Source organism: Ursus americanus, chromosome 12, assembly GCF_024610735.1.
Source record: "Ursus americanus isolate L20-20 chromosome 12, mUrsAme1.1.p, whole genome shotgun sequence".
Lineage (NCBI taxonomy): Eukaryota > Metazoa > Chordata > Mammalia > Carnivora > Ursidae > Ursus > Ursus americanus.
In genome coordinates, this window is record NC_142138.1 from 50920910 (window position 1) to 50947100 (window position 26191).

Below are 26191 nucleotides of genomic sequence, written 5' to 3' on the forward strand. Positions count from 1 at the left end.
GAAGCTAGGCACAGAAGAAGACAATTATGATTCTATTTATATAAAGTTCAAGGACAAGTAAAACTAATTTATGGTGATAGAAGAAGAGTGGTTTTCTTTGGAGGATATTGACAGGGAGTGGGCATCAGAAAGACTCTGGAAGGCCAGGAATGTTTTATGTCATGTTTGTGTGGTGATTCCATGGATACACACACATGTAAAAAGTAATTGAGTTGTACTTAAGATTTAAACGCTTTACTATATGATTCCCTCATTTAAAAATTAAAGAAAAAAGAAAAAGGAGGCTTTTCAAAAGTTTATGTTCAGAGATCCAAAATGCTTATCCTCAACGCCTAGCTCTTCACTGCTGATACAACAGTGGCTGTATCCAGGAATTCCCTGAGAATACATTTGTGGTGCACAATTTTAGAAAAGTTAGAATAAGGAAATTTTAATCAAAATAGCTTTTCAATACACACTAGGCATCAATAGTAATGATATAAGCTACTAGCCATTATGCATATGATACACAGCACAGAAAGTGGGTGTTTTTTATTTTTAACAAATATTTTTGTCATTTCTTATTATCTTGAGTTTAAAGAATCCTCTTTAAGTCTGGTGAAGAATGGGAACCTGAACCAGGTAAACAGAGTCCTTTGAGAGTCCTATAACTAAGTTTATTTCAGTCTGCCCTGCTAGGTCACGAATGTGTTGCCAAGGGAGAGTAAAGAAGAAGGAGAGTAAATCCTTTTTATAAAGTGGTTTTACTTCAGTTTTCCTCAAATAGAGTGGCTTCCTATTATTGTGTCTCTGATTTTAGTTAATCTTCAGGGGAAATCAATAAAAGACTTAGAATTACATATCATTTAAAAAAAAAAAAGAACCAATTTTCAATCAATTGACTTGAAAAAAAGTCCTTTATCTTAATTTGGTTAATTTTTCCTAATGTTCAAATCAACTGTTTTTATGCCTGCAGGAAGCACATGGTTCCATTTCAAGGAGGAGAAGCTTTCTTCCCAATCAGGAATTTTGAATCTATTTAAGGAATCAGTGCATAGTGGAACAACAGAAAGTGTTGAGGAAGCGATTGATAGGTAGACGCCACTAAGATGGTATAGACATTAGTCATGATTACTGGGAAAATCCAAGAGGTAAAATCAGTTGGAAGCAGTTTTCATTTTCAAATGAATATCGTTTTTGGGGGGGACTACTTTTTCTGGATAAAACTTTATTGACAGCTGTGCCCTAACAGTTCACAGTGCAACCAAATGGCCGGGAGAGTACTCAGGTTCATAACCCTTGTCTCTGATTCAATTTCAAAACCAAGTTTCTTGGCTGCTGTTTTGAAACTATGACAAAAGGTCAAACGAATCTCAGTGGTGGTCATGGAAAAATCACAACTAAAAAACAAAACAGTGAAAAAAAGCATCTTATGGAAACTCAGAAAACCAATGCTTTTAGGGGAGAAGTCCCGGCTTGAGGCTGAACCGGTGGATGGGAACCCCGGCGGAATGCGGAGCTGAGGTCTGAGTAACAACAATGCACGCTTGTTCGCTGCTTCCTGAGAAAGGAGTCTAACACCCACTAGCTGTGAAGGTTACCGGGTAAACTTTTCATTCAGCATTATTTGTAAGTTTCCAGCGAGTTTATGAACATTATTATGACACTGGGACAAAATGCTTTGAATGTTATAATATAGAATTTGGCAAGCCGTTGAGTGGTTTAGAATGAATTTATTCAACATCTACTTGTGTTGAACACCCACTAAGTACCAGGCACTGTGATACGTGTGTGCAGGGCAACTTCTAACCTCGTGGTGTTTACAGAAGTGCTCTAAGCCTGAGTTTCTTCATCTAAGATAGTGCTAAAAAGAAACGAGAGGCCCCCCAAATAGAGTCACTTCTGCTAAGCCCCACCAAGACTTGTGAACAGCTAACCTAATTGTGCTTTTATCCTTTCCCTGGAGGGGAATTTTGACCCATCAGTCTGGAATTTTCTGTTCAGCACTATGAGGCTAATCTGCATGAGAAGATACTCTGTCTTCCCCTAAGGGAAAGTAACCTTGCCTGAAATAATCCACTCTTTTAAATTCCTTGCCCACCTTCTTTCCGCCTATAAAATTCTTCCATTGCCAGCAATTTCTTGAAGCTCCCTTTTACTTGCTAGATGGGATGCTGCCTGGTTTACAAATTGTTGAATAAAGCCAGTAAATCTTTACATTTACTCAGTTGTATTTTTGGGTTTTTTTTTGTTGTTTGCTTGGTTTTTTTTAAAGATGTACTTATTTTAGAGAGAGAATAAGAGGGGAAGGGGCAGAGGGAGAAGGAGAGGGAGAGAGAGAATCTCAAGCAGGCTCTGTGCTGAGTGTGGAGCCTGACTCCGGGCTCAATCCCAGGACCCTGAGATCACGACCTGATCTGAATTCAGGAGCCAGACGCTTAACCGACTGAGCTACCCAGGCACCCCGAATTTTGTTTTTTTAACAATAATCACCATCTCATGCAAACTGAGGATTAAATGAGGTCATGCATCTCAACTTTTTACACTGTGTGGCAAATAGCAAATCCTCATTTTATACGTACCGCAGATACAGACAGACTTAGGTCTGCATGCTGTGGGAGCACAGAGAAGGGGTACATCAGTCAACACGAAGGCAGAACACTAGGAAAGGCATCCTTGCGGAGTTGAGTGCTAATGCAGGAACTAAAGAAAGAGTAGAAGACAGCCAGTGGAAAGAAGAGCTCCAGACCGAGTGGCAGTATAAGGGCACAGAAATGAGAGACAACTGGCAGCAGTGCAGCTGGAGAGCAGAGCTCCAGCTGGCGAGTGAGAAGACATGAGGCTGGGGAGGTGAAGTGTGCTGGTCAACCAGCTCTGGGAATATCAGCTGATTTCCATAGTATGAATCTCCCCATCGCGGCTGATGTCAGCTACCAGCAATTTAACAACCAGCACACATAATTCCTGGATTTTAAAACAATGTCAGCTCCGTGGCAGGTGCTCGCGAGGGTCTGTAAATTCTGGTTGTCGGGTGAAGAGCTTGGCTGGATTTTAGGGCAGCAGGTAGTATTGCTGGTGCTTTCAACCAGGGAAAACAGAGTATCAGGGCGGAGTTTAAAACAGATTACTCTGGCTTTGGTGAGGAAGAAGTAGGGTGTGTCTGGAGGCAGGGAGGCCAGTGCAGTAATCCAGACCAGAAATCAAGGTAAACTTAGTAGATCTGGAAAAAAGTGGATTTAGAAGATATTAGAGCAACGGAAGACTGATCAGTGTGGACATTTAGGAAGCGAGAGCATCCAAGAAGTAAATCTGGGATTAGGGTACATTTTGTACCAGTAGTTTACTTCAGTGGATGGGTGTTTGGAGTAAGCTGGCCAATATTGCCTGTCAGGAATGGTAAGCATTCCAGCAGCCCAGTCACCTGGATCCAGAGGTTTAATGACCAGATCATTATACTGTGTCCCAAAATGTCTGTAGCATACATTAGACAAAAGAAAAATTGCCTTATTAGTGAAATTATAAACAATAAGAAAGAATATTCCAAAAATCCCTCAAAGAGAAATGGGCAAAAGACTTGAATGGATACTTCACAGAGAAAGAAATATGAATGAATGACCAGTAAACATATGAAAAAATGTTGATCCTCACTTAAGGAAATACTTAATTTAGGTATTAGGAAATAATTAAGGAATTAATTAAGTTAAGGAATTACTTTTCACTTATTGTATTTGCAAAGATTTATAAAAAAAAAAATGGATCCTACAGGATGCATAGAGTGTTGATATCTACTTCCAATGGAATACTAGACAGTCATTAAAAGAATGAAGTAGAGTTTTATATGTTCTGCTAGGAAAGAGCTCTTCAATATATTGTTAAGAAGTGAAGGGGCGCCTGGGTGCCTCAGTTGTTAAGCATCTGCCTTCGGCTCAACACGTGATCCCGACATTCTGGGATCGAGCCCCACATCAGGCTCCTCCACTGGGACCCTGCTTCTTCCTCTCCCACTCCCCCTGCTTGTGTTCCCTCTCTCGCTGGCTGTCTCCCTCTCTCTGTCAAGTAAATAAATAAAATCTTTTAAAAAAAAAAAGGAGTGAAAAAATCAAGGTTCAGAATAATAGCATTCTCAGATACTATTAAAAATAGTCACTTATGCATAATGTGCTTATAAATGGTCAAAAAATGGAAGAATATAGGAGAAATCATCTCATGTCTAATTCTGGAGAGTGGAATTGGAGGCCTAGGGGGCTACAGACCATGGGGAAGGATGGAGACTCCTTTTTAAAATATATTTTGTTAGAAAATTTCCAACATATGCAAGTAAAACAATGACATAATGGACTTCCCTCCACCATTTAGCCATCACCTAGTTTCAACAATTACCAATATTATTCGATTATGCTATCCCTTTGTTCAATTTGAAGAAAAATTACACTAGCATGTATTATTTTTATATTTAAAAAATCTAACATAATGAAAGTGATTTGCCCCATTGCCCTCACGACTGCAGGCTTGTTAGTCCAAACTTTAGTCCCCAGAACCAGGAGAAGGCTTCGTGGACCAGGGAGCATTAGCCACTTTGCTTTTTTTAAAATTCTGTCCGCTGTGTAGCTAGAGGGACAGAACACTTTATCTAGATACTATAAGATGATCCTCAGTTTGAAAAGCAACATCAAAGGAAGACTCGCTGCTCTGTGAGGGGAATTTAATATGCTTGCTACCCTCCACCCATATCCCCAGTCCATGTTTTTATTAAGGAACAACTTGATTTATCCTGCAGCTGATTTTTATCTCTGTATTAAGATTGACTTCATTTCCCAGCAGAGCCCAAAGCTAAGAAAACAGTGCCTTCCTCTTCAAATTGGGTTGTCTTGGGTAACCAGACAGCGGCTGCCAGGTGTGACCCATGATCACAGCTTTCTGATGCATGTCTCATGACAGAGGCTTAGGGGAGCTTGGAAAAGTACAGTGATTCCCAGGCCCCATTTGGGATAGAGTGCTGAATTCTGAGGACTAAAAATGAGGAGACCTGCTCCCTGCGTGCATCCATTCACCTACTCAACAGTCATTCATTCCACATTCCCTATTCTGCCAGGCTCTGTGCTAGAGTTTGAGTTGGCAAATGAAGCAGCACATGGCCTCTGGCCTTCAGGAGCTTATCGAATCTGAAAGTAAACCTTCAAGATTTACTCCGTTTCCTCTGCCAGGATTACTCTTTCCTGTCTTGTCTACCTCTTCTTACTCATCCTTCAAAATTTAGCCACAAGTCACCATCTCTGAGGATAACACTTGCAATTGACTGCTTCCTCTGCCAGGAACACCCTTCCTATCTTGTCCACCTACGCTGACTCATCCTGCAAAACTCAGGTCATCAGTCCCCACCGCGGTAGCCCTTCCTGCCTCCTCGGTTCCAATAATTTCTCTGGATATTATGCCACTTAGGGTCTCATAAGTGCCTTCAGAGATAACTTCCTTGGCCATCAGCCCCTCTATAGCTGAGAATAGCTGATTCTCAATCTCTGTGTATTCTTCCAAAACACAAATCTTATCTGAGAGGGCCCAAGGCTTTAAATAACAAGAGCAGACGTGTGTCTGGGGTCCCAGCTTTAAGCAGCGAACGTGTATGGCTCGTCCCTTTGAAATAGACTTTGTTGTTAATTTCGAAACCATTGCTTAATCCTTTCCATTTTAAATACTTTAAATATAAGAAGAAATTGGAATTTACAAATGTTCTCCTGGTATCTGTGTCCTGCGGTGAAGTCTTTGGACAGCATGAATCATTGCAGGGCTTTTGAGTGATCGCAGAACCGTTAAGGAAGACTAGCTAACATAAGCCAGGTGAAGGACCGTGTATAAGCACGAGATCAGGGCATGGGGGACTTAGCTTCTACTTCCCTTCTACTTCCTTTTGAGGCCTTGGTTTTTTCATTTGTAGGAAGAAAAGAAAAGAAAAGAAAAGAAAAGAAAAGAAAAGAAAAGAAAAGAAAAGAAAAGAAAAGAAAAGAAAAAAGAAAAGAAAAGAAAAAGAAAATTGGTTGAGTACCTTCAAGCCCCCCCCCTTGATTTTAAGCTCTATGATTCCATAATCTAGGAAGCAAATATTTTCAGTAAATTGAAACAGTAAGTTAATTCTTAGAGCTGATCTCAGCATCTTCTCTTCTTAAATAGCCATTGAAACACTGGAGACTATTTTAATATTCTTTTTTTCCTGCTACTAATCTTTTCAATGAATTGAGACATTTATAGGTAAAAGAATGGAAAAAAAAAAGTCCTTGTGGGAAACTGTCCTCAAAAGAAAATTTCAATGTCCATTGTTTTTCTGGATTTCTTTTAGGCAAAGATACCTTGATTCTAACTGCCATTGCATATTTTGAGTTTAATCCAATGGCAGTGGAGAGTCCATCCTTACTTATAACTCCTCTGCTGACAGCTCCCCTTTTGGGTGGGAACCAGGCTCTCTAGAGCCACTCCTGGCACCTGAGCTTCTGGGATGGGGCAGCCCCAAAGGCTCCCGTGGCCGCGCCTGCACCAGGACCACTGTGGGGACCTGGTCTTCGCAGCAACAGGACTGCCACAGGGCGTCTTTATAGTACAGTTCGTTTAATTTCGGTTCAAATTCTGTTTAACGTTAATCATTCTGCTAAGCGGAATCAGGTACTCCTGGTTGAGAAATATCTTCTCAATTTAGATTTACATCAAATACCAGAGTAGGAGAGGTAAGAAGTGGCCTCAAAAGAAAATTAGAATAATAACTACCAATAATTATCATGTGCTCACATATGCTAAGTCTTATCTCTCTTATTCCTCATACAACACTGTTCTATGCTGCATTTTATAAATGAAGAAATTGAGGTTCAGAGAAATGAGTATCCAGTGTAAGATTATCCATTCTACCAAATTGGTGTTCAGACCTAGGATATCTGACTCCACAGTTTGTGGGTATAACCACTGTGCTGTACTGCCACTTAAGGACTGTACATGGATGCAGTCAGAACCGGGAGACAGTTTTGAGCAGAATCACTGACGTAAGATTTTTTAATGGATTCCAAAATGATAAAAGAAGCTAATCTTCAGAATGTCTCCTGAGTTAGTCACAAGAGATATTTTGGATAATACAGAAAAAGAAGTCTTTGCTAAATAAAGGAAAAACTTAAGAAACACCCACTAGGATCCAGAATGCAATTAATCCCGGAGCAATTAATAAGTGTATTAGTTATGGTAGATGACTTCAGCTGTTACAACAAATGCTCCCTCATCTCAATGGTTTAGCACAACAAACATTTATTTCTCTCAGTCCAGTGTGGTCAGTAGACAGGCTCTGCTGCACACAGTCAGCCAAGGCAGGGGTAGGACTAGGGTGAGGTGAACAGGGCACTCATCTCGAGTGCAAAATTTAAGGGAGTGCCAAAAAATTCAGAAATCACTGTAAATAATATTTTGATGCAATATATAAAAAAAAAAAACACACCAAAAAACCCACAACTAGTGCATTGGCACCTGGGTGGCTCAGTCAGTTAAGCATCTGCCTTTGGCTCAGATCATCTTCCCAGAGTCCTGGGATCAGCCCCACGTTGGCCTTCCTGCTCAGTGGGGAGACTGCTTCTCCCTCTCCCCTTGTCCCCCGGATTGCGCTCTCACTCTCTCTCTATCTCAAATAAATAAAATCTTAAAAAAAAAAACCTAATGCAAAAAATGCACGATAAAGTATCAAAATTTTAAATTAAGCCAGAATCCAACAGAGCTGGGATAAGGGTGAGGGGATTGAGCTGAGTCATGCTGGCTGATTGAAGACAAATTTTAAAAATCCAACTTAAAGTAGAATGACCTTCACTCAGAAAATGTAGATTCACGGGTGTGACCAAAACAAAAGGATGCATTACTGCCCCCTCCCACCGTGCCTAGACTCATTGTCAAGGAAAACCAGGGTCCCTAGAGCATTCGGGTGGGGGGCGGGGATGGATTTTCTCATCGGTCCAGGCAAGGGATGGAGCTGTAGCACCAGGTTGTAGACCACAGTGAGCTTAGCTCCGGCAGCCCTGAGATCTCAAGGAATTGAGTTTGCCCCTCCAGACAGGGAGAACAGCTCTGCTGCCTAGCAGGCCTCAGTTGGTGGCCGCCCTGGAAAAAAAGAGCCTTTTGTTTAGGGAGCTAAGTAAGGTAGTTACTGATTTCGTGGAAGCATCCAGGCAGCCAGTGTATAAATCACTCAGTAACCATTTGAAATTATATCGCTAAGAACCAATCATTATCTTACATTTCAGATAATACTCATACCCAAATATAAACTCTTCAACTCTAGACCAGTTGCCTCAAACTGTCTTTAATGCAAGACCAACAGACTTCCATTCATTTGAAGCACAGTCCGCTGGTCTTAGAGAGAAGGCTTGGTTATAGAGGGGCTGGCAGGCCTGGCGCTCAGGAAAGGATACACTGGGGCGGACAGGTGCTCTCGCCGGCCACGGCCACATGACTGTATTTCGTGTGCTTCAGGCCACTTCTCACACTCTGACATGTTCTTACGTAGCTGTTAACTCGTTTACGTCTGTTCTCACAGCAGACCCACCCTGTGTGAATACAGACCATCCCTGACTTACCACGGTTGGACTTAATGATTTTTTGGCTTTATCATAGTGTTCAACCGATATGTACTCAGTAGAGACTGTACTTGGAATTTTGAGGGTAAATAGCCAACACACCTAAAACCATTCTGTACCCATGTAACCATGCTGTTTTTCACTTTCAGTACTCTATTCAGTAAATTACACGAGAGAGTCAACAGCTTATTAGACAGTAGGCTCTGGGTCAGATGTTTCCGTGCAACTGTAGGCTAACTGTAAGTGCTCTGGGCTTGTTTGAGGTAGATTAGGCTAAGCTATGCTGTTCAGTAGGCTAGGGATGTTAGATGCGTTTTCACCTTATCATATTCTCAACTTGCAGTGAGTTTATTGGGCCATAACCCCATTGTAAGTTGAGGAAGAGCCGTATGAGGAGATCAGGGAACTTGTCTTTCTTGTTTGTCCTAGTACTCTCAGCACAGAGAACAGTGCCTGGCACACAGCACGTGCTCAATAAATACTGGCATGAATAAGTAAGTTAGAGCCAAACTATTGGTTCTGCCTGGACTCCTTTGCCTTTGTGAATTTCTACAACGGTGATTATGACAGGACATACACTCAATATGACAACCATAATTACTGTTATTGTGGGGGTTACAAATTGCCCTCACGAGGAAGGATAATGACAGCACCGTATACAAGTCTCCGCTGCAATAAAAGAAGCCCAGTTTAGATTATGTCATTATAATAAGTTTTGCATGTATAATAACTCCATGTCAATAAACCCTCATATTTCAAAGCTACCACATTTTCCAGGACTTTCTATGGTTCTTGATGGATAATGAACATGAAAAGAGTTCTGGAAAAGTGGCCCTGGGGTGGCAGCTTCTGTAAATGTTGAACACTCCACATTAATGGATCATTATGCCCACACTCGCACACTCACGCACACATAAGCACACATACACATACATAGAATAGATAGATAGATGTGCAAATACAAGCAGATAGAGAGGTATAACTGTAGATAGATGTGTGCGAGTTTCCTGACACATAGGATTCAACACACGACATTAGCATTCACAGCAGAGTTCTTGCCCACTAATTTCTAGATCATCAAGAAGCACTTAGCAGTGAAATGGCTTCAAGTAAGTTATGACTCAGGTTCAGGTAGCTGCCACTGATTCAACATTTTAATGACATACATTAAAATCCATGTATTTCTTCAGGGCGCCTGGGTGACAGTCGGTTAAGTGACCAACACTTGGCTTCCACTTAGGTCATTATTTTGGGGTCAGGAGATCAAACCCCGTGTTGGACTCCATGCTGAGTGGGGATCCTGTTTAAGATTCTCTTTCTCCCCTACTTCTGTGCATACTTTTTCTCTCTCTCTTTCTCAAAAAAAAAAAAAAAAAAAAATCCATGTATTTCTTCAAACTGGTTACGCTTTTCGATATTGAGCCATATCACTCTGTCCAGTAGCAATCCTCATCAGTGGATACGCTAAATTTCTAAGAACCCACAGTAAGTTCATACTGTATTGATTCAGAGCCAACTCGACATTTTAACTTTCTCCACATCTTAATATTTCAACATTCCCTACATTTTAACATCTCTGAAATCAAATGTCTGTATAATCAACATCTTATGAGTATAGTTATTTTTTTCTTAAAAGCTGCTATTAAAATAATGGTGTGTCTTCCCATCAATGGCAACTTAGAATCAAGGAAATGTGGTATTTATAAGAAACATGACAGACAGGTTTATAATCTTAACATATTAGGAACTCATACAAAATGATAACAAAAGCAGTAGAATCTTGAGAGGTAAATGGGCAAAGGACATGAATCTCCCATCCACCTAAGAAAAATGTTACTAGCCAGTACATATAAACCACTTTATTAGAACTCAAATAAATGGAAATTAAAATAAAAAAGAAATGACTTTTCTGTCTTTCAGGTTAGCACAGAATATATTTTTAAAAATCCAGTGCTATTTAGATTGAGATAGAATGGGAACCCACATCAAATGTTGGTGGGTAAATTGGTACAACATTTCTGAAAAGCAATTTGGCTGTATATATTAAAATTCTTAAAGTGGCCATACCCTATTTATTCTTCTAGGCACGTATCACAAGAGAATAATCAGAAAGAGGTCAAAAATGTATTCACAAGGAGCAATAAGTGGAAAAAAATCAAGATTCTAAATTTACATACTATAAATCAATGTAAAGTAATACCAGGTCAAAATTCACAGAAAAAAATGATCACAATAAAATATCCTAAGATGTTAATGGGTGATTTTATCCCTGCTCCTTTACACTTGCATGTACTTTACAAGTAAAATGTGTATTATTTTTATAATGAGAAGAAGATTTAAAAACCAAAAGGAAAAAAAAATGACCACAGGATACACAGGATATTCTGACGGAATTTCTCTTTCTTCCCAAAGGAAGAGAGGGAAAATCACTCACCATGAAGTTTGTCCTTGTAGGAGACTTACACAGCCAAAGTTCTGCGTGGGGGGCTTCTTTATATTTGTGTGGCATGATGCACAAGCTAAAATATTTCAAGATCTGTTAGATTCAGATGACATCAACGTCTTGATCTTTGAATTTTAAATTTTGAGGCACACTGTTTTGGAGTTTGCTATTATTATTATTTGACCCTTTTGAAAAACACCAGCACCTCATTGGTTAAACTTCCCCTGTTAAGCACTGTCTTCCTGGATGAGGAAGTTTTCAATGTCCTCGCTGAAGACAGTATTAGTCAGCTTTTTATTATCTCTTCCAAATAATAGTCGGATACAGTTAGCATCATATAAATATTTATTTATCCAAAACTCCAACAGAGACTATATGCTGCTAATGAACAGTTATGTAATAAGATCATTGTAAGATTTCTTTTCAGTAGGTCTCCAATGTCCAATTCAGTACTGTCCGAGGCATTTCCCAGAGGACTTTGTCTTTTTCTTTTTCTCCGTCACTCAGCCTCATCTCCAATCTTGAAATTTTAATTTTGCTTACATATTCTTTAAAAAACAACAACAAAATATAGCACGGCTTGACTTATGCCTTTGATATCAGAATGAAAACAACCAGTTAAAATTGATACTAAATTTTTACGCTATATTTCCATAACTTCCTTCTTGTTATATTTAGGGTTTCATGTGTTTATACTTTGGGGATTTTATTTAGATATGCTGACAATATGGACGCCAGGCCCTCGAGTATCTTGCAGGCTAGTTAGGGGTGGCAGGGCTTATGGGGTGGATATAGTATCAGCATTTACAGGTTTCCTCCACCATCTGAAAGTAGCATTCCTGTAAAATTTTCTGAAGCCAAAATGGCACAAAGCGAAGAAACAATTGCCATTAACTTATACGGAAAAACGTTTGAGCTTTCTCACACTCCTAAATGACCTCCGTTGGGTTTTTCTGATACCTTAGGTCACATCTTGCGAGCCGGCGAACAAAATAGATTGAGAAAAAACACAGAGGCTCACAGACACCTTTCAAAGCGCCGGCGGCTTGATGCTCAGCAGCTGAGTGTAGTTCCCGGGGAAGGAGCTTGGTGGCGCCACTCTCACTACCGAGAGTGCAAGCCGCCTCTAGGAGGACTCAATGCTGAACAACCTATTAACACCGGTTTTCCTTTTCGCCTTTTCTTTTTCTTTTCATAAAAGCAAAAATCCTCTTCGGATTTCTTTTGGTTAGTGAAAACAGGTACTAATGTAGTCTTCGGTATAAGCCAAGTGGTGTAACATGAACTTTCAAAAAGTGGGGGATATCTGTATAGTTTAAGATGATAAGTATCCAACGTAAGTTTATTGAGTGTGTCTTTAGTCAGGCATTGGAATACAGTGAGATAAAAGGCGTAGCCTTTGCTCCCTGGATAGAAGGGTAATTGGACACCCTGAGAGCACAGGAGAGAGGAGGGCTTCCATTTACTGTCCATCCCACAATAATCTCAGTTTCTTTTCCCCTCACCCCATTTTCTTCTTCCCAAACTCTAGCCAAGTGGGTTTCTCATTCAGTAGGTCTAAGGTGAGAACTGGAGCTGGATTTTTTTCTTAAGCTCTCCTTGATAATTCTGACCTACGGTCAAGTTTGGGAACCATTATATGACTAAATAGCAGTAGTGATCTCACATGGGAGTAGGAGAAATTGTCAGAAGGCAGCAGACAAAATGTTTCTTTGAATCATCTTTCCTCGTAACATCTTGCTGCTGTTAGAATTTTGGTTTAGAATATAAAATCATCAATGATACTGTCTCTAATTCTGTTCAACTATATAGATAAGACTCTTCTGTTGCTTTTCTGGATGATTCTTGGCTTTCATAAATCAGTGAATAGTCAGCTGAAGTTATTATTTTTTTGCTCTCATGTGAAATTATCTTCTAACAAAAAAAATGCTGTAATCTAATTTCTTATTGTTCATCTGGTTGGTGCAAGCCTGTAACTCTTCTCTTTAATAGCCTCACGAATGTGCTATGCCTTCTTTCCTCTGGGCCTTTGCACATGCTATTCTTGTTCCCATTCACTGGCTCATTCATATTCAGGTATCAGTGTGGAAAAACAATTTTTATACATACAAGGTCTCAAAAGATGTAATCCATGCATCCTGTCATAGAAAGCTATTGGAGATGGGTAAAACAAGAAAGAGGAAGACAAGACTTTGGAAACAGCTAGCTAAGGCATAACAGCCACGGAAGGAAGTCCTTGAATGACTCTATGCTGAAGGATGCAGAAATCCAGAAGAGATAGCTCTAGGGGAAAGACAGAAAAAAGAGCTCTTGAATAATAAATGGACAAACATTTGACAGATTCAATGGAGTAATTAGTCACATAGAAAACTTTACAAATGAAAAAAGAAAGTGAAACAGAAGGTTGTTGATAAAGGAAAATGTAATTCTTAAATACTCTTCGGCTTAGCAGGGAATAATATTCACATCATCATTATAATATGGCCATCGACTATTTCTTGTACCACAAATTGTCATATGACTTTATTGGGAGGAGAAGAGAGGAGAACTGAGTGTGTGAGCAATGGTGCAGTAAGGGCATTCAACCCTCTACCAACGCAAAATGTCCAAAGGGAAGAAATAAATTTGATAAATCAAGAAATAATATACATATTGGGAAGTGATATGGAAAAAGTACCAGTAGAAATGGCGATAGGAATTCAAAGTACTGTATGGTGACTAACATAACATAATAAAAAAAAACAAAAACAAAATAGTCACCTAAGTCAAAGTAGGGTGGGAGATAGGGCATGTGTACAAGGGACTGTGTTGTTGTTTCTAGGAATGTATTTTAAAAATTTAGAATATTTGTATCATTGTTTGAAAAGTACGTATATTGCTTTGATTTTAAAAAACCCGTATTAAGCAACTACCATGACCTGGCAAAGTATTTAATTCTACCCATGATTTAAGAGAAGTTATAAAACATGATTCTGACATTCCAAGACCCTGAGTCACTTGGGAGGATACAAGCTACTACTCATATATAAAACACATTGAAAGAAAAAGATATGACTGAATCTGAGAAGAGACATAAGACGTTTTGTATTCAAATTATATGCACCTTAATGTTTATAAAAGTGTGTAAAGCAGAAAGTGCTGTGGAACTTATCATTTTTCTCTTACTCTAAGGACAATGAGAATGAAGCACTCTATCAGCTCCTTCCTAAGGGTTTACAAATTTGGCCCCTTCCCTGAAAGCAGGACTATTTAAAGCACTAGCTAATCCCGGCTTTGCTATTGTAATGGCTGCCTTTGCTGTCTTCCATCTTGGCTCCATTAGGGGAAAAAAAAAAAGTTAACTGCTTGATTTGTACCAGACACTTTTTTCTTAAATGATGAGCATCGGGTTCCTATTCCCTTTTGCCCAATAACCGTCCTCAAGGAAGCTGCAGGGATGACTGACGAAGGACAAGCAAATAAGAAAATCAAAACAAAAGGGTCTGAAAAATGGAGGGAAAAAAGGGGGAAAAAAAAGAATACAAATATTGTGTTTTCAGAACATTGGGGGCAGTTTCACCAATGTATTTCTTGCCATTGTAGCATGTTTTACTTGGACATCCTGTCACTTCCTTTGTGCCCTTTGTGACAGAAGTATTTGTGAGGAAGGTTAGAATCACTGAGGAAATTGTTTATGTGGCATGTTCCTTGGGTAAGAGATTCATCTTGTGGTCCTCTGAAAAGTGTTAAATTGCAGCTGACATTTAAGCCTACTCAGATTAGAAGGTGTCACATGTCCTTGAAGTAAAGAGAAAGCAGAAATCTCTGGAGGGAACGTATATTCCACAGATCCACTATGGCATACCGAAGTTTGTTCTCAAAGTTAACAAAACTGACTCTCTCAGGCTCTGAAGCCTGAGAACTACCTGCCTTTTAGACTAGTAGATTTTGAAGATAACACATACTTATTAAATAGATCTTGGAAAAAGAAGGCAAATATCCAGAAGAAAGTTACCAGTTCTTATGATCACACTGTTTAGAGTGGATTACTGTTAATTTTTTTGGTGATATAAATATATATGTCATATTTATGTGAAAAAGAAGTGTCATATTGTGTGCATATGGCTTGCTATCATGTTTTTCTTCCACTGACAATCTGGTCCACATTTTTTTTTTCTGGTGCTGGATTAAGTTGCCAAGAATTTGGGGTACATTTCCAGGCCTGAAGAGAACAAGGCAAAGCCTTAAAGATACCCAGGTGCTTTTTATCAAGACCTGAAAACCTGTGGGTTTTAGTCTCCGCTAGAGTTAAAGGTCAACTTGGAGATAAATTATTCTGTTGGCTAGTCATTCAATTAAAATAGATAATACATATATTTAAAAAATTAAAAGTTTGGTGTTTTCTCTTTATATGCAATCTTATCCTGGGAGGGTTTATGCCTGGTCAATATTAGATATTCGATATTTTTATCCAGGGCTAAGCAGCTTCATGAAAAATTTTAAGTATTTTTTATTGTAGATATATCTATATCTATATATAACAAAATTTGTTCTTTTAAGCATTTTTAAGTGTACAATCTATAGCATGAAGCATATTTACACTGTTGTCCAGACCTCACCACTATCCAGCTCCAGAACTTTTTCATCTTCTTTCAAACTCTGTACCCAGAAAAAACAACTCCCCATTCTCCCTCTCCACAGCCCTGGCAACCACCAGTCTACTTTTTGTCTCATGATTTGACTACTCTAGGTACTCTAGGTATAAGGGAAATCATACACTTGTCCTTGTGTGACTGGCATGGTTCATCTAACATATTTTCTGTTCATTCATGTTTTGGTATATGCCAGAATTTCCTTTTTTAAAGGCTGAATAATATTGCATATTACGCATATGCCACAATTGGTTTTAGCCGTTCACTTGTTGAATACAAAAATCAAGTTTATCAATTACTCACATGTTTGAACTTTTTCTTCCTTTGGCATGTGTGACAGATCTGGCTGGGTGATGACTGTTTTGAGGTTCGCCCCCATGGTGTAGAGTTGCTGGGCAGCAGCACCCAGACACGGACCAAGTTTCCCTGTCCCCTTCGTGTCCGGGTGGGCCCCGTGACTTAGTTATTGCCAACAATGTGGGGGAACATGATGCCCCTCACTTCTGAACTGAGGAACATGATCTTCTAACTACCTGCTGGCAGGCTGACACCAGGGCAACTGCGAAACCGTGATGGCTGAGCCAAAGGTGGAAGTGGCCTGGGTCCCCGAGTCACCCCTTTGAGGAGTGTCTCCCTATCAGGAATTACACTGGGTTTTGCATAAGTGAGAGCTTTGTACTTAAACCACTGGGGATTTAGAGACTGTTGGTCAACCCCATCTGATATTGATTCTAAGACCCATCTATTTCAAGCTCCTCCTACTTTTCCAACTCTCCTTTCTCATTGTCCGTGGCTGATTATTTCCTCTGCCTTCGCCCCTGCTTTTTAGTCCCCGGGTCATAGGCACTCTAGTCCTTGAATGGTGCCTCTATCAATCTTTTCCTTCCTAAACACTCTGCTATGATTTAGTTTAAGCAGAGACAGACCGAGGGGCAGGTTAAGCCAGTTGAGAGCCTAGAACGCTAATCTATCAGCAGTGCTTAAAGTGGATTGGAAATCTTTATACCAATAATCCTCTCAGGAGAATTCTGCATTGGTTGAAAGGAGTAGATTGAAAAGCCTTTGTAGGGAGGGCTGAGACCTTCACAGCAGTCACTAAACTGCCTTAGGAAGAAGACGGGTTCTGGGTAATGCAGGGCTTTGTCGTTTGCTGAGTGGTGATTAGCACCGAGCCTCTTCTCTAAGCAGATGTTGAGCAAATATGAGAAAATATCAATTTGTAGGACAGGCAAATAATTATCCTACTCAGATTTCCCACATGTCTTAGTTGGCTCTGAGTTCAGGCCACCAACTTTTCTTGCTATTTCTGGTCTATTACATTTAATTCCAAATGTTCCTTCTGCCATTTATCCTCCTCACTGCTGCTGGAGTGATCTTTCTGAAGCACGACTCTGGTCATGTTATCTTTGCTGGAAAGCGCTGAGGCTGCTCATTGCCTAGGGTTGATGTTCTTAGAATGAATCTGGCTCCCCAGCCACTGAGAAGAGAGCAGGAGAGAAAAATCACTGAACTAGTTCAGGTGATGATGTCACCATTCCTACTCATGAGCTCATGGCAGAGAATGAGGCTATCGTGGAAGACGTGAGTTGTATATGCCTCACTGTTTCTCATCTCTATGTCTGTTTTGCTCAGACTGTCCCTTCTTTCAGAATTCCAGAAGAATATGCACTCATCTTCTTAGTCTCAGCTCAAGGGTTATCCTTTCTATGAAATCTTTCCTGACAAGCCCCTCACCCCTTACTATCTGCTCCTTTCTTTCTTCTCTCGCTCTCCAAATCCGGGCATCGGGGGAGAGGTAGAACAGTTTTTCCAGTATTTACCCAGGGTCCCACGACCGCATAAGAACAGTAACAGCGACATTTGAAAGGAAGCCATATGCTCTGGTTACACGGAGGGCTTTCGCAGCTGCACGGTGCTCCGTGCCTTATGCACAGAGACACTGTTGGTAATTGCTCCCTCCTGGACCCCGAGACTGGGGGGTGAGGAGGATGGGGAACAGGCCTGTCGGGTGGGCTAAACACAAGAGTTTGAATGCCTCCTTTGGGCAGAGGAATCCCCATTTATCTTTTCCTCTTCCTGAATCCCCTTCTTCACGTGGGTGCCATGAATCATCTTTGGTTAGGAAAAACAAATTAAATGTCTTACAGTGAGTTTACTTTGCAATTGGAGAAAAATAGAGGAAGATCATTCTTGTACAGGAAATCTCTTTATCATTAAAAATGTGGCCCAAGGACTTACCTAACCTGAAAGTGGTTGCTCTGAAGTGTGTAGTCACAATGGTTGCTTAGGAGATCGTTTGGGCCCACACACTTGAGGTTCCTCAGTGCCTGCTGCCATTGCTGACGTCTGTTGAGCAGTGTCGGGCAGCAGGCCTGGAGCGAGCCGCTTTCGGGAGTGAAGGGGATGCAATTGCCAACATAATTGTGAGTTGCCTGAGTTTAATTCCCATAAGTAGACAGTATAGAACCAGGCTTTGTTGAGGATTTCTCGCCAAAGAAGATAGGTCTACGAAGGCCTGTGCGTGGTCTTTGCTCACTGTGGGTTTCACCACTAGTTTTGGCCTTCCAGGCTTACTCCTTTGTTTGTAAGCAAACCACTGTGCAGCTCGCACGTCAGTCTGGTCCTGTGGCCCACTCCTGAGAAGAGATGCTTTCTCTCCTGCTTGAGCTGAGGGTTTCTGATTTGTTTGTTTTGGGGGGGGGGTTTGGTGGAAGTGGTCAAACACAGATAATAGGACCAAACGGTTCTTCTTCTTCTTCTTCTCCTCCTCCTTCTTCTTCTTTTTCTTCTTTTTCTTCTTCTTCTTCTTCTTCTTCTTCTTCTTCTTCTTCTCCTTCTCCTTCTCCTCCTCCTTCTTCTTCTTTTTCTTCTTCTTCTTCTTCTTCTTCTTCTTCTTCTTCTTCTTCTCCTTCTCCTCCTCCTTCTTCTTCTTTTTCTTCTTCTTCTTCTTCTTCTTCTTCTTCTTCTTCTTCTTCTTCTCCTTCTCCTTCTCCTTCTCCTTCTTCTTCTTCTTCTTCTTTTAAACAACTTTCTTCTTTTAACAACAGTTTTAGGTTTATGATAAAACTGAAAGGAAGGTTCTTAGGGTTTCCATCTCTCTACTTACCTTGTCCATCTGTTTTTGCACACTTTCTACTTCCTCTGTCAGACCCCTTAGCATAGTATTCATAGTTGTTTTAAATTTCTGGTTTGATGATTCCAACATTCCTGCGTATCTGAATCTGGTTTGGAAGCTTGCCCCGTCTCTTTAAATTTTGCTTTTGCTTTTTGATATGCTTTGTAGTTTTTTCTTGGTCCCCAGACATGAGGTACCAGGTAAAAGGAACTGCTGTAAGTAGGCCTTCAGTAATGTGGTGGCAAGGTGCAGGGGGAGGGGAAGGCTTTTATCGTCCTGTGATCAGGTCTCAGTCTTTTAGTGAGCCTACGCCCCTGGATTGTGAACTTCACAAGTGATCCTCAGGTTTTCCCCCCTCACCTTAGGTGGGACAGGACGGGTAGAGTGGGCTGGGGTTGAGTATTTCCCTTTATTCACATGGAAGGCTAGAGCTAGCTGGAGTGAGATATTTCCCTTTCTTCAGGTCAGTTACACTCTGGTTAACCGGTTTCCCATGTGTGCAGGCCTTGTCAAGAAGAACCGAGTGCTGTGGCATATTTCAAAATTGTTCCTTTTCTCACTCCCTTGCCTGAAGCAGGAGGGGATTTTTACTGTTGGAACCTGATGGAGTTCCTGGAGGTAAATCTTACAATATTGGGGGGGCGGGGGCAGTGGGGAGGGCACACGATCAGGTCCCTCTGGAGTTTTTCACTCTCTGCATTGTCTGCACGGAGCCTCCAGCAATTCGTCACTTCCGGTCCTGGTTTTCAAACCCTGGCACTGGTTCCCACGGTGGTTTCCACTGGTGAGTTTGGTCTGGTAAGCCAGGACTCCCTGTGTTTGCTGGTCTGTCCTTCCAATCTTGGGGGCCATAGTTTGCCCTATGTTCGCCTGTCTTTTATGAATCCAGGAAGAGTTGAATTTTTCTCAGTCCATTCAGCTTTTAACTTGTCCTTGGGGTAACGTGGCAACTTTCAAGCTCCTTGTATGCAGAATTGGAAACTGGAACTCCTCCCAAATGGTTCTTTATTTCTACAGAGAAGTCATCTGGACCTCACAAAATAAATTCTTATACTGGCAAAATCTTCTACCTCTTTTCCTACCATAGGCAAATCCATTCAGTCACCACTTGCTGAACATTTTTACCAAGGGAATGAGAATTACTCCAGGGCATCTAGACTCTCGTCCCCCAACTCATAGCCTTGAAAAACAGCATGAATGGATCACAGCACTCTTTTCCTCTGATCCTTGAAATCCTCAGTACAGAGCTCCCAGTAACTACCAGTAGACTGTAGTTAACAAACAAGTTAAAAAACCTTTGTGCTACGTACCCATCCTCCTCTCTGCGTGCCAAACACTGAGTATACAGAGGACAGCACACAGTCTTCCCATTCGAGGCCGCCTCGCTGCATTGCATAAAATAAATTTAATAGCCCCTTACTTCCATCCTACCTCTACTGCACTTTCTGGTTTTGAGAAATCCAAAATGAGGATAACTTTTACTTTTATGGTGAAAGGTAAAAAAGCCAAGACTTTTTGCTTATTCTTAAGTCTTACTTTCTGCGAAAAGATCTGAGATTGAAATGTGTTATGTAGGGGAGCCTGGGTGGCTCAGTCTGTTAAGCCTCTGCCTTTGGCTCAGGTCATGATCCCAGGACCCTGGGATCGAGTCCCACATCGGCTCCTTGCTCAGTAAGGAGCCTGCTTCTCCCTCTGCCTGCTGCTCCCCCTGATTGGGGGTGCCTGCTTGCGCTCTCACGCGTGTGCTTTCTCTCTCTGATGAATAAATAAGTAAATCTTGAAATGTGTTATTTAATCATAAAATCTCATAATTTGTGTTTGTTTTCCTCCTAATTCTGGTTTAATTACTCCTGGTCTAAAAAAAATTTGCAGAGCTATATACTTCGGTAGGAAAAGATTTAAATTTCCTCTTTGTGCTGGTAAAATACCCAGCCAACTACCCTTAATGGGATTTTTTTTCCTTCATTGACGGGTAGCCACAAAATCTTCCTCAAAATCCTCAGCTGGTATGTGGTGCAAGTTGGAGCTCACAGCTGGCAAGTGAAAAGGGAATTGTCTACTCTTTTGCCCTGCAGTCCTGGGAGTACAAGTCAGCTAGCCTCAGCTCTGAGATTTCAGAGGCCTGGGGGGACCCTTCACTTTTCCTGCCCCCATCTGTTCCTCTTTCTCCCAACAGTGTTTTGATGAGGTGATTGAGTTTCTCAGTCAACCGTTAGAGACGAAGCTTGAAAAGCAAGGGATCCCAGAATAAAAGCTTTTGTTTTTACTCTGAGGTGTAAAATACCAAAAACAGATGGGTAGCCAGAGCAATGAGGAAGCAGGAGAAAGTGGGCCAGTGAGGGGAAGGGGAAATGGGGGTTTCCCAGCAAGAAGATTCTGAATATGAGATGGGGCTGGGGGCCAGGGGGAGGAACTTACGCGGCTCCCTCACTATTTTAACAAAGTTTTGCCTTTCGCTAACACTGAGAAAAGACGCTTGGCAGAGAGATGCCTTGGGTATCTTCCAAGCAACTCCAACACTGAGACTCTTGTTATCTTCTTGTCTCCACTGCATACAGATTGTTCTTTCCTGCCTAGAAAGGGAGCAGGTTCCTGGAGGCTCTTGATAAACCAGAAAAGAAGAGCCTGGGTGATTCAGCTGGTTCCACCCCTGCTCAGAAAGGCCATTCCTTTGTTTGAGTGTCAGGTTTCGTTTTCTGCTTTCTGAGGAAACTCCATGGCTGAGAGGAAAACATCCCCATACATTTCTTCCAAAATAGAGCATTGTGTGGAATGGTTGACAGTATGAGGCCTTTCTGGGCCGTTCTTGACTGCCATTGGCTGAGGACTCAGGGAGCTGGACGCCTCATTGCATTTAGGACGCTGCAGTTTCTCTCACGCTCTGAGGGGCAATGAAAGCTGACTGCCTCTCTAATGCTTTCCTTATGCCCTCCACAGCTCTTCAAGGATGAAGGGACCATTTCTTTTTCTAGTTTTAACTCACTTCAGAGTGTTACTCACTATTTGGTTAGAATGGTGAGTGTCTTTTATGTGTATCTTTTAATGTTGGTGTCTGGAAGATATGAGTTCCACCATAGCCTCTGTAATTTCTTAACTGGATGACCCTTGTCCAGTGCATGGCCCCTTTGACTTACAGTGCCATTGTCTCTACAATGGAGGTATCAATACCTAAGTCTTTTGGGTGGTGAAGAATAGTGGGAAGATATGTGTATTCAGTGTACATACATGACAGTATTATTTCATTGAATGTTCTAGTTTTTAAAACAGTACAGCTAAATGATGAGTAAATTGCTGATATAAGGATAAAATAAACAGCAATCATAACTTATAGAACATTACATTTTGCCAAACAATTAGCATACGTTTTTAATTTAAATTAAATTAAATTAAATTTTTTCTTTTTTAAAAATTTTTTGTGTAAGTTCAATTTAGTTAACACACATCACTCAAGTTACTCCATCCTCCCACCCACCTCTCCTGCAGCAACCCTCAGTTTGTTTCCTATAGTTAAGAATCTTTTATGGTTTGCCTCCCTCTCTGTTTTTATCTTATTTTCTTTTTCCTTCCCTTCCCCATGTTCATTTGTTTTGTTTCTTAAATTCCACATATGAGTGAAATCATGTGGTATTTGCCTTTCTCTGACTGACTAATTCGCTGAACACAATGCACTCTAGCTCCATCCATGTTGTTGCAAATGGCAAGATGTCATTCTTTTTGATGGCAGAGTAATATTCCATTGTAGATTTTATTTTTTAAAAAATTCTTATTTCTGTTAAGTTTGGCAAAGTAGGTATTTTTAAATCTCTACTTCAGAAATTAGAAATAGAGAGTCAGAGAAGCAAATTTAAAGCCACACAGAAGGTTGGCCAGGTGTTGTGTGTCCTATTGTTGAGAGGAGGTTGCTGATGTTCAAAGATAAGCCACTTGTTGAAAGAAGCAGGGTCAGTAAATAGACATACGAACTAGAACCCAATAGAGGTGATATCAATTGGAATTGACATCAAATCCCAATCTCTTTTCATCACAGAAAGTTAATTTTAATTATCAAGAATTTTCTGTTTCATATATAACTTTCTGAGAGGGAGTGTTAATACTTCCAATTACCAATTGCAAGTTCTTGAACTATTGTTCATTTTCTCAGCATTATAAAACATCCCTCTTCGACTCTTATGATATTTTTATTTTGAAATGTGTTTTGATGCTAAAATTTCTGCCCTGGTTTTCTTTTGATATATATTCTCCTTTTCTCTATTTATTTTCAACTCTCTTTATCATTTTTTTTAAAGTAATTGTGTGACTTTTATAAAAACTACTTACTCCCGGTCATGGTTTTACAATCACAAGTGGAGACTCTCCCCTTTGGATCACTGAGTTTATCTATATATATTCTTACTGTAATTACTCTTATATTAAGACTTACTTCTGCTAAACCATTTCATATCTTCCAATTATTGTCTTTTCCTTAAAAATAATCCCTTCCTGATTCTGTTTAGGTAGAATAAATTATATTTTGGCCATCTAAAAGTTTTTTATTCTATTTTTGGTTTTCAGTGGTTTACTTACACATACTTCTTTTTTCCTATCAATTTACTACCCTTTATATTTCCCTCTATGCAAGCAGACATGCATCTTAACACATTTTCACACACACACACTTTAAAAAAAAATTCTCCTTTGTCCTCTATCTTTGGTTTCCCATTTCTCAAGGGTTACTATTACTCACTGTCTGATTCTTGAAAACCATTATTTCATGTATTTTGTCCAGTTTGTTTGTTTCGGATAGGAAAGTAAATCTGTTCCTTGTTACTCTATCTTTGTTGGAAGCACAAGTCCCTGTGACTCAATCTTCCATGGTAAATATTGATCCTTCGGACAAATAGCGTGCAGTAGAAAGGAAATTCCTGAGAGACCATTCTCCATGGGTCTCTTGCATTTCATTATTTCTTCCACACAGAGGCACTGACCACATTTGTTCCAGACTAACTTTTTTTTTTTTTTAATTTAGATAGAGCGCATAGAGGGGATGGGCAGGGGGGGAGAGAGAATCTTAAGTCAGCTCCATGCTGAGTGTGGAGCCCGATGTGGGGCTCGATCCCACACCCCGAGATCAGGACCTGAGTCAAAATCAGGAGTTGGACACTCAACTCACCTGTGCCACCCAGGCACCCCTCCCCCCAGACTACCCTTTGAAGGGTAGTTGAATAATGAACTGACTTAGAAGATAGAAGAGTATCTCCTTCTGGAGGAAGCGGCAGATGTGCTTAAGGTCTTAGAGAATAGAGACAGCATCTCTCCAGAGCAAAGGACGAGCATGCTTCCTGTCCAGTAAAATCTATATGGGTTTTCTGAACTCTGTGCTCTTCTGAAATACAATCTAGTGTGTAAGAAATTGTCAGTGGCCCTCTTTGCATCACGCTGTGAGAATTAGAACTCAAGGAAGCAGTGAAAGAAAACATTTTTTTCCTGTCTACTGCTGTTGCTGCAAGTAATGAACTGCCTTTTGTCTCTGACCCAGGAGTCTGGTGCCTCTGTCAGCAGCCATGGAACAGTGGCAGCCTAACTCGTTAGCTTGCAAGTAATGTGCAATCTCATACCCTTCACAGCTCTCGACAGATAAGACGGAACAGGCTAGGTTAAAAAGCAATCCAACTTCTGTCTGACTTTCTCTCTTGAGGCAAATGCCTTGGGAGTCCTAAGTCAATATGTTGTTTGGCTACTTCAAAGCCACTCGGCTGGAAAGATCACCTGGAGTGTCTACATTACATTTGAGATACTGAAGGGGCTCCAGCTGTTCCAATCCCCAGCTGACTGAGTCTCGTTAGCCCAGATACTGGTCACATGAGTGACTGGGCCTTCAGATCATTCCTAATACCAACCTTGGAGACGTACAGCTAAGTGAGGCAGATAGAACTGTCCTCATAGCCCTGCCTAATTTGCAAATTAGTGGGCAAAGAAAGGCTGCTGTTATCTTAAACCAGTGAGTTTTGGGGAGATTTATCATCCCAGGCTGGATAACTGAAACACTGTTTATAGCATCCTTCTGGATGTCTTGCTCTTCTGGCTAGCATGCTTTCTCCGAAAGGTGTTTAAAGAGGTTCTTGTATAGTAAATTTCTGAGATCTTATATGCCTAAAAAGATATTTGTTTTTCTATCACATTTAAATAATACCCTAGTTGGTTGTGAAAATATAAACCTAAAATTCTTTTCCTTCAAAAAAGAATCTATTGTGTTCTTGCATCCAGGTTACTGTTGTAAAATCCAACATTAGTTTTATATCGATTTCTTTATGGGTGACCTGTAATTTGTGCCAGCAGTATTTGAGATTTTTTGGTGTTCTTATATATATATTTTTATATTTTATTACAGGATGTTTAAGCACACGTTTCTCCTTAATTATATCCTTTGGTACCTTATGAGCCCTTTCATTTCTTCAAACTCTTACGCCTTTCTCTAATTCCGAGAAATTCTTGTCTTTATTCCCTCAGACATCCCTTTACTTTTCGTTGTTTTTCTCTCTTATTCTGTGACTCTCAAGTAAATGTTGATTCTTCTAATTCTATCCATCATGTCCCTTACTAAATTTTTAAAAACTGTTTTCCACAACTTTACTTCTTCTTAGGGCTCTCATCGCTCTCATCTTCCAGCTCGCTAACTTGTTCTTTAACTGTATCTATTCTTTATTTTACCACTTATTGAGTCCTTTATTTCAAGTCTTATATTTCTACAATAGTATTTCAAATTTTACATTTCTACTACAGTATTTCCACGTGGTTATAACATATAGCTCCTTGTTCTTTGTGTTATTGATATCTTCTTCGTCTTTTTGAAGGTAATTCTACTTACTTTAAATCATTTATCTCTCTGGTTATTTTTAAGATATAGATCTTTCAGTTTGTTTCTTAATGTGGGTATCAGATGTCCTATAAGTGTGCCTGTAAGCTCATGGTCTCCTGAGAGTATTAATTAACTTTCATGGAAAGGCTAAATTCTAGGTTTACTGTGATGTTTGTGGAACATTTCAGGAATAGGGGTTGGGAGGGAACGTCATCCCAGGAGGTCTAACTGGAAATAACGGGAAAATTAATTCTTGGAAATGTAATTTATCCTGGCCAAGCTGACACACAAAGTCACTACCACCTCAGCTTTTAGAAAGGGAGGAGCGGAAAGGGTAGAAGGAACTCCCAGGAGTCCCTGTTCTGTCCGCATCTGTTGTTACTCACGTCTTCTCTAGCTGAGCTCTAGCACTGCCCTGTTGTTTCTGGCCAGCGCTGCATTGATCTGGCTGATTTTTTGCCCTGCAGTGGCAATACAGCAAACTGAAATAACGCTTCTAATGCAACAAAGAGGGGGAGAAAAGAACACAACTCCAAATCGCTCCCTCCGCTCATTTCTCAGCCATGTTTTCCAGCTCTCTTCAAGCCTTGAATGATG

The 26191-nt window shown here is 40.4% G+C and overlaps 1 long non-coding RNA gene across 5 annotated transcripts in view; it reads left to right on the top strand.

Annotated features, from left to right (window-relative positions):
* The window catches only part of LOC123795155 (uncharacterized), a 51468-nt gene that overhangs the window by 13428 nt on the left and 11849 nt on the right, over window positions 1–26191 (top strand). The window contains exon 3 of one of the 5 annotated variants that reach the window (XR_015726364.1): window positions 956–6096. The exons of 1 other annotated variant lie outside the window; for it this stretch is intronic. This is a non-coding gene — a long non-coding RNA (uncharacterized LOC123795155). The remainder of the gene's footprint in view (window positions 1–955; window positions 6097–26191) is intronic. 3 more of the 5 variants (XR_015726365.1, XR_006780350.2, XR_006780351.2) reach the window with 3 other exon arrangements.